This window comes from Dermacentor andersoni, chromosome 8 (assembly GCF_023375885.2).
Source record: "Dermacentor andersoni chromosome 8, qqDerAnde1_hic_scaffold, whole genome shotgun sequence".
Classification (NCBI taxonomy): Eukaryota; Metazoa; Arthropoda; class Arachnida; order Ixodida; family Ixodidae; genus Dermacentor; species Dermacentor andersoni.
Window position 1 is genome coordinate 126,416,165 of NC_092821.1, and position 8,696 is coordinate 126,424,860.

General features: G+C 43.7%; 1 protein-coding gene across 1 annotated transcript in view; it reads right to left on the reverse strand.

The window, feature by feature from the left end:
* Positions 1-8,256, reverse strand: part of LOC126525570 (uncharacterized) — a 59,652-nt gene extending 51,396 nt beyond the window's left edge. Inside the window, exon 1 of the mRNA XM_050173498.3 lies at positions 5,560-8,256. The gene's annotated coding sequence lies outside the window, so the exon portion shown is untranslated. The remainder of the gene's footprint in view (positions 1-5,559) is intronic.
* Positions 8,257-8,696: the final 440 nt, after the last annotated feature.

The window sequence follows — 8,696 nt, forward strand, 5'->3', positions numbered from 1 at the left end:
GCCACATGTTGACTCTAGTAATTGTAAGGAACTGCATGCTTTTAAAAGCAACTTAAAGCAAGTGCAACTGCTGAAAAAAACTGACAGGGGGTAGTGACGCAAGCGTTGGGTGCATCATTCATGCCAGTGAAGGGGCTCCCTCGCGGCGGATCATGATAGCGATGATCAGACGAGGCAGCAGGCCGGTCTAGATGCGCTGTTCGTTCACGCGCGGCAAGTTTGACACACCGCAATCGCGACGCGGAAGCGGGGATCTCCGCATGCCTTGCTTTTTTCTTTTCATATTTGGAAGGCTTTTTTAGGCTCAAAAAAAATAATAATAATGTAACACGTAGCAAGAAGGAAGCTGCAGAATTAGACGTTCTCTAGAACGCGCTACCACCTTCTCGTTGATGGGTTTGCTCTAACGTTAGCGATTGCAAATTTGGTCGGTTGTTCTTCACCAATTATATAATTACGTAGAATAAAATGGCCAGGCTTAGCTTGGTTAAGCCAAGAATGCGTTGCATATTGCGCGCGAGTTGGGGCCCAGCTTTTCCTCCGGCTGTCGTGACGTCACGTCACGTGGTTGCGCTAAAGGTCAATGGTGGCTGCCCGGCCGCGCCCAAGGGCTGAACTGAGTGATTGCAATATGCAACGCATAAAACTCTAGTGTAGGGGTATGAGCCACTATGATGGCTCATACCCCCAATGGTGGCTGCGCGGCCGCACCCATGGGCTGAACTGAGTGATTGCAATATGCAACGCATAAAAAAAATGTGTGACTTGCTCCGCACAAAGGCCAACAACGTGCATTCGGTCACGTCCTCTAAACGTGATTCGGCATACCTTTAAGACTTCGCTAAAATTAGCTTGGCTGAATTAGGTGGTTAAAACATTTGCGGGTATACACTGTAGCCGGCTGGCAGAAGACGGGTAACTATAGATACCTGGTAGATAAACTATTTATTTATTTATTATTTATTGATACTGCAATCCCGGTATCGGGATTATAGCAGGGTGGGAAAAAGAATTAAGCAGTTTCACAAAACTGGCAAAATGTAAACAAAAGAAATAAGGGCGCACGTTGAAGCTCTGCAGCCAGCATCAGGAATACAACATTTGAACAAGATATCAAACAGTAAAAAAATAAAACACACAAAAGAACAGTAAAGTGATGAAATGCAGTAACACAGGCTAGGTAATATGTTGTGCGAATAACGTCAGTGACGGTTGCAACACTTCATTGTTAGTGAGGTTATTCCAACCGGTAATAGTTCGTGGAAGAAATGAATATTTAAAACAGTTATTACGGATGCGAAAAGAAGTTAAAGCTAGTTGATATCGTTGTCGGGTCGCATACCCAGACGAGAAAGGAACTAAATGGGTGAGTTCAGTTCTGTAGTGTCCTTTAATTAATTAGTACATGAATTTAGGTCTTGCAGAACGATTTCGCTCGTTTATTGTCTGCAGACCAGCTTAGACTAAAAAATGTGTTATTGATGTACGTCGGTAATTATTATATATGTATCGAGCAGCCCTCCTTTGATCCCTCTCTACTTTGTTTATGTTAGTCTTAGTGAATGCGTCCCAAATGATAGCAGCATAATCTAAAGTAGGTAAAACAATACATTTGTAAGCAAGGAGGCGGACAGATGGAGTGGATAACCGCAATGCTCGTCTTAAGAAAAACAATTTACGAAAAGCGTTACACGTTATGAAATCAATATGTTTGTTCCAGCTGAGATTGTTAGTGACCCAGAGCCCTAGATATTTATATTCTGTTACTTCTACAAGTGTCACACCATTAACACTGTAATCAAACGGTAAGGCATTATTTTTGTGAGCAATCGCTATCAATACTGTTTCTTTTTTCAAAATTAATGGACATTTGCCATGATTCACACCATGCAGAAACTTTTTGCAACGCGCTATTAAGTAGTATTTGATCTGAGACACTTTTTACTTCTGTATAAATTACACAATCATCAGCGTAAAGCCTAATTTTAACAGGAATGTTAGACACAATATCATTAATATATATTAAAAACAATAGGGGCCCAAGAACACAGCCCTGAGGGACGCCAGAATGAACTGTAAGCTTGTCAGAACAATAATTGTTAAAAACAACGAATTGTTCTCTGTTTGAAAGGTAGGCTGAAATCCACTTTACTAATTGTTTGTTATGAAGTATTGTGTTTAACTTATAAATTTACTTTTCGTGAGTGACCCTGTCAAAATCTTTCGAGAAATCCATAAATACGGCGTAAAACTAGAGCTGATGGTGGCGTAATGATGATGATGATGATGGTGAGGATGATTATGGAGGAGGAGAAGGTGGCGCGCTGATACGGTGCCAGTTACTACTTCTCTCGCGATCAGAAAGTGTTATACGCTTACGTACACAGTCATTTTATCAGAACCATTATTATACTGTAAACCGATTTCCACCCGAAAGGGCATTTTTATGTATAAAGGGCGTAAGGATGTCACCTATAGACCAATTTGTTCCGTAAAAGACCTTTAATGGTGTAAGTCAGTATATTGTGCAGAGTGAATAAATATTCGCACACAACACAACAGTCAAATCAATAATGATAATAAAATGAGCATTAGCTAACGACAAGTCGCGATTGTACTATTCATTAATGCTCACGCTAGTTCACGCTATAGAGTTGCGATAGCAGCATATTGACTACGAATAAAATGTCTGCCCTTGTTAACAGTACAGCTGGCAAGCTGACACGCAGTTCTTTGTTCCCACATGTAAATGGCGCTTCGTTAATCTTCCTGGTGCCCTCGTCATAGAGACGTGTCAGGATCTCTGTCTGTGTGCAATGTACACGGTCATTTCTTGCAGTACGTCGCAAGGTGGCCTGCCTTCTGTAAATTGCTGGCACTAGTATAGCGATGTCGCTTGACCAGTTGTCAACACATCTTACTGTCTGGTCGACGTAAACCTTGGCGCAGGAAAGAGCATTTTCGGCACTTCACATTTTCGACGTGGGAGCGCGCGCAAGTAACACGTGGCTTCAGTCTCTTCACACGTACCAGTACATTCCCTTACAATCCACACACGAGCATGTATCTCCGGTCACTGAGCTTTTTTAAAGATTCCTTACAGGCAAGTTGTACCTCTGTAAACGACCCGAGCAGGCCACGCCTACTCTGCCATATATTTTTGTTGTTCGCTGCTTCCACCAGAGAGCGAGGAAAATCTAGATAAATGAGGGTTATTTATTATTTATTTATTTATTTATTTATTTATTTATTTATTTATTTATGTCACCAATGGACAAGGAAGCAAGGTAACTTTAGCAAAGTCAAATGGAATTTGAGAACTTTGAAAGCGCCTATTAATTTTGCCTTCTGAGAACATTCGTGTCTGAAGAGTTTGTGCCTCTTTATTTTATTTATTCCTTTTTATTTAATTTCTTTTCCTGCAGTGAATGTGATGGCAACGCCATCCCGTCCCGCTCAGCAGCTTGTCCAAGAGCGTCCTACAAAAATCACTAGCGCGAACTGTGGCGCAGCGATCGTTCAGATAATTATGATAAGTATAGGGATTTGTCTAATATTCGAGCTTGTGGCTACAGACGTTCCTGCGGCGTTATTTATTACCTTTTAGTGTTGCAAATTTCCAAGCGATCATATACGTATTTCTAAACAGGTGAAGGCAATAAGTTTCTGCGTGCGTGCGTAACCATTATGAACTGTCGCACTTACAACGAAACGTTTCGTTGAAAATGATCGATTTGCAAAGTCACAGAGCCGTTCGCAGCCAGAAGGAGCAAGTTCAGGTCATTCCATGCAACTATCCATAATTCACGTGTTGGCTGATACCAGAAGATGTAATGGCTTGGCTAGTTGGTCTTGCATTGCAGACGAGAAAAATTAGTGTAAAAAAAAAAAGAAAGACAACTCACACGGAAAAAAAAAAGCCAAGCGCTTCTTTGTCTTTTCTTCCCGTGTGGCTTCTCTGTTTGGTAGCGCTATTTTTCGTTCACAACAATGACTGAGACCAGTATGCTTGCGTCTCCCATAGACACTAACGCCAAAGTTCGCTCTAGAAAAATTTCTAGGGAAAATGCTACGGTCGCTCCAACTCCAGGCTCGGGTCATTGTGAAAACCCAGAGGGAACACCCAACTCCTTCCCAAACAACTGTTCACCGTCTAACCGATTCTCTGCGTTGCATCGAAAAACACAGGTCGCGTCGACCGAACAGAACGGAGAACCCGAAGTGCTCCTCCAACGTCCGGCGCTGATCTCACAACGCCGACTCAATGGAAGCGCCACGCAAAGATTACTAGCGTGCAATGGGCGAGCAACCTCGCTTCTTTGAAACACGCAGCCGGCTCTCGTTTCTGACTTGGCCCACGCGAGCCCTGCACTTCGCCTCACTGCACGGAATTGTTGAGACGGAGCACAACCGCTTTAAAATCGGCTGCGCCACTAACTGCGCTGGAACGCGCTTGCATGTTCCTCCCAAGGTCACGCATCAACTGCACAGTCATGCAGTGCTCCGAGCTGCAAGTGGACGGTGTCGCCAACTGGGCTGCAGCCCGGGCCGCTTTTCTTTCCTGGTTCTGCTCATGTTTTGCTGCTGAACCGACAAAGAGCGATCGCAATTCGGTCACGTGACACAAGTCGACATGTTCCTTTTTTTCTTTCGAAAGCGCGTCTGCTTAAACTAGAAGCATGTTTTTGGCGCAAGTCCTTGAGGCTGCATACCGAGAGCCCACGGTCAGCTGTCGCAAAGTGGTTCGTACCCTAGGTTAGCTCCTAGACAGGCGCTGACCAATCCTAACAACGAGCTTATTAATAGCGAAAGGAGCTGGTTGATGGAAAAAGGTTCTTACGATAGAGAAAAAAAAACTTGTGAATTCCCCTCAATAGCTCGAACCATGTGTATATAGTTTAGCAGCATCCTACATTAAAATAAAGTGAAATTCGGGATTTCTTGCGAGGTTCAGCTTTGACAGCACATAATGATAGCGACATGTAAAATGTCAGTTTTCCTATCGAATTCGCTTCCTATAAATTAACTTTACGTTTATAGGGCAATAAATATGCAGAAGGGGATGCCAAGGTTAAATAGCCGTAGGCAGGTATGGGCATTTCACAGCAGTGCAATAAGAAAAGAAAGAAAGAAAAGTGAGAATTATTCCAAACTTGCTTTCTCTCTCTCCCTCTCTCTCAAACAGCCCAGTTAGGTCGAACACATTGCCTCTTACTGTTTGCTCACGGGACCAGAAAGTGGTCGATCAATGCTGCTTCACAGCGATCACACCAGCGTTAAAGAGCTTTGTTTAACGCCCGACCCACGTGGAGCGTCCATTTCGCATGTGATCAGCCTGTGCCAACGAATAATCCACCTGTTGTACTTGAATTGCAGATAATATCCGGGGTAACTTATTGGCGAATAAGTTGCCATATATATATATAGCGAGAGAGAGAGAGAGTCTCAGACTGCGTGCACCACAACACGATACCTTTCGATGCACGTGGTGCACTAACTTTGAGCGAGTTTTTCAAGCCGTACCAAAAAAAGAAAAAAACAACGTGCAGAGCACCGTACCTGAGCAGTCGTAATCCGGATGGCTCTTCAGAGAACCCACCACTGCTCGCGCTCGGCGCCCCGACCCGGGCCACCCACAAAACACCGCCGGACCACCACTACGGACCAACCGCGACTTTCCGGGTGCGCCGTTTCAATCCTACTCTGGGGACCTCCCTCCGGCTCCTCATTTTGCAAGAGCCCAACGCGCCGTTGGCAGCTGTTGCCCGGCTTTGGCTGAACAGAAGTTGAAAAAAAAAAAAAAAAGACGGTCCTCAGCGAAAGTCGAGGCGAGCGACAGTGACGACTAGCGCCACCTTCCGGAGTGATGAGCAAATTGAGACCCTCACTGCCCCGGTCTCCACGTGCAGGCCATGGGGTCTGCGAAACCGTGGTCGACGCGAGGTCCCAAAGAGCCAAGGAGGCCTAGCGGGCATGGACGAGTTCTCGCTCGGTGCTCGGCTTCCGTCGTGCACCAACCGTGTACTCTGGAGGTCCGTGTATTGTGGGTCGTTCTTATAGCGAATCGTGAACTAACGATATCCTTGCTACATCGAAGTATTGTTGTTTGTTGTTGCTCATTGAGCTTACGCGTATACATAGGAAGGAGGTAGGGGGGAAAAAATCCTGGAAACAGCTTGACGAGCCCCTACCCCGCAAAGAAAGTCAGGACAAACAGCAAATAACAGCCTAGAGTTTCTCAAATATATAGGAAAATTACAATGGTGAAAAACATTCATTGTACAGACGAAACATTGGTTGCCTACGTCGCGTCGAGAATTTTGTCCACAAGCTGGTTACTAATCAACAGTTGAAACCCGTTTTAGAAGTTCGTTTTTCGCAAAGAGCCTCTTGCGAAAATGCAACTGTCCTGGAGGAGCCAACCAATGGGATAATGAATTCTGCCGCGAGTTAAGTGGTTTTCCCACAGGTGCTACAGGCGTATAGTGTGACTGCTCTGTGAGTATGTGGAACAGGCGACTGTCGGAAACAGCAGCGCGACTATTCGATCAAAAAAAAAAAGATAATTTAGCCAACGTTATTTGTACAACCAACATTTCACAAACGATTCCGGGAGTAGTCGGATTTTAATTGCTCAAAAGTATGTGCGTCTATTAAAACTGCACGAATGATCATAACTTGAGAGCGTACACACACAGACACACAAGACAAGACTAATAATAAATGGCCATCAAAATAAATTTTGAACACGAAGCATGAAGCGCGAGGAAAGTCATCTCAACCTGTTCCGTCTCTGAGGCATTTCCACAGCTGCCCTTTATTACGCTCGTTTAGAGGGATACTGTCGTGGGTGTTTACTTACTATACATGACCACATCGCCCATAAGGCATTATTGCAGGGTGGTTTAGCTACAACCTGAATTTGGCATATTGGTAAAATAGCAATACAAACATCAGAAATAAGCATCAAAGAAGTATTCAACAGCTATAAATAAAAGAAAACATTTAATTAAATTCTAGGGTTTTACGTGCCAAAGCCACGATCTGATTATGAGGCATGCTGTATGCCATTAATTTGGCCATGACGGTTTCTTTTTCTTTCCTTTTCTTTACGGAAACCTAATGCACGGTACACGAGCGCTTATGCCATTCCAACCCCCTCAAAAATAATAGTAATAAACAAGCACTCGTAAAAGTAAAAATTTGTTGCATGCAGTTTTCCGTACTACAAGCTAAAATTTGTGCACGATCAGCACACCTCAATCAGTTCATTAGAAGGCGATTCCAACAACGTTTCGAAAACCATGTCAATCAACAAGATCACTTGGCAGCTTGTTCCAGTTTTCGGTTATATTATGAAAAAAAAAGCATTTAAAAACGTTAATGCGGCATTAGTACTACCTTATCTTTTGAACATGGCGTTTTCTTACGGAAGCATACTGAAGTGATCTTAAGAACAGGTCTTTATCGATCGTGTACACGTATTTATCGTATATACAGCGTTGTATCTGCATTTGAAAGCAGCGCACCTGAGGTACACTGATCTACCGATTCAGATTAACTGGTTGACGTTAGTTCGTTACAATGAAGGAGCACCAGCATAAAACCCGATAATTTGAGCAGCTTGACAAGCATTCTTTCTCATGAGTGGGCGATGTTGGACGGCGTGTGCAAAGATTGCGTACTGCTTATGACAAAAAAAAAAAATCCTTGGGCAAGGTAAGAAACAGCAGAAAAGCGCAGCCAGGAACAAAAAAAAACTATGTGCATATGTAATGAAGCTAGATTAGCTAATGCCCAAATTTGATTCGAAGTACTTTCAACTGAGCCGCCCCGCACTCCGGCGTCAATTTGACTCGTAACTGACTGTCACGTGGCGGGAATGTGACCGTTCGCGGGTGGCAGCACTGAAACCCTCAGCCAGCCGCTCACTGATGTCACATAAGCATGCCTGAATACTGTCCCGATTGTTTCGTAAACTTTGTGAATTTTGGTTCGTTTTACCATTCTACGAGTGTCGCGTCAAGTTTTACGAAATATGAATTATTTTCGCCAAAATGTTACGTTAGTAGGTCTTTCGATGCATGGTGAAAGAATGCAAGGGGCACTTGCTTCGAACCAGAGAAGTTTCTGAACTAGTCGCGGAAAAAGTCACTGTGGTCTAAAAGTTATGCACTACTTTCCACTATTAAAGTATTTGCTGTGCCAAGTTTGTTGTTGCTTGTGCGCTTCGTCGAAATTTAAGTTAGCTTCAATAAACTGCGTATGTATCGCTGATAAGGCAAGCTTTAAAAAAGATGTGTACTATCCCCCCCCCCTTTATTTTGTCGTTTAGATGTTACGAATTTTAAAGCTCGAAGTTTGGCAGGTATGCATATAGGCCATGACGTCCGTTGCAGAAATGTAATGCCATTAATTGAAAGAAAATTATCGGACGCTTTCATACGATCGTCATAGCCGCTGTCCCGCAAAACCAAATAAGCAAGCAACGAAAAGAAAAGTTCAGAGTTTAGTGCCGTAACATATGTACAGCAGAAGCATTTATGATGTAGCCCGACGCCTTTTTTTCTTTTTATCATAGCCGCCAAGCGCCGTTCGGCACGTCATTACTTCAATACTTGACGGGACGCTAGGGATTACACAGAGCAGTGAAAAGAAAAAAAAAATCACAGAAGTGGAGGTCCGGTCTCAGAGCC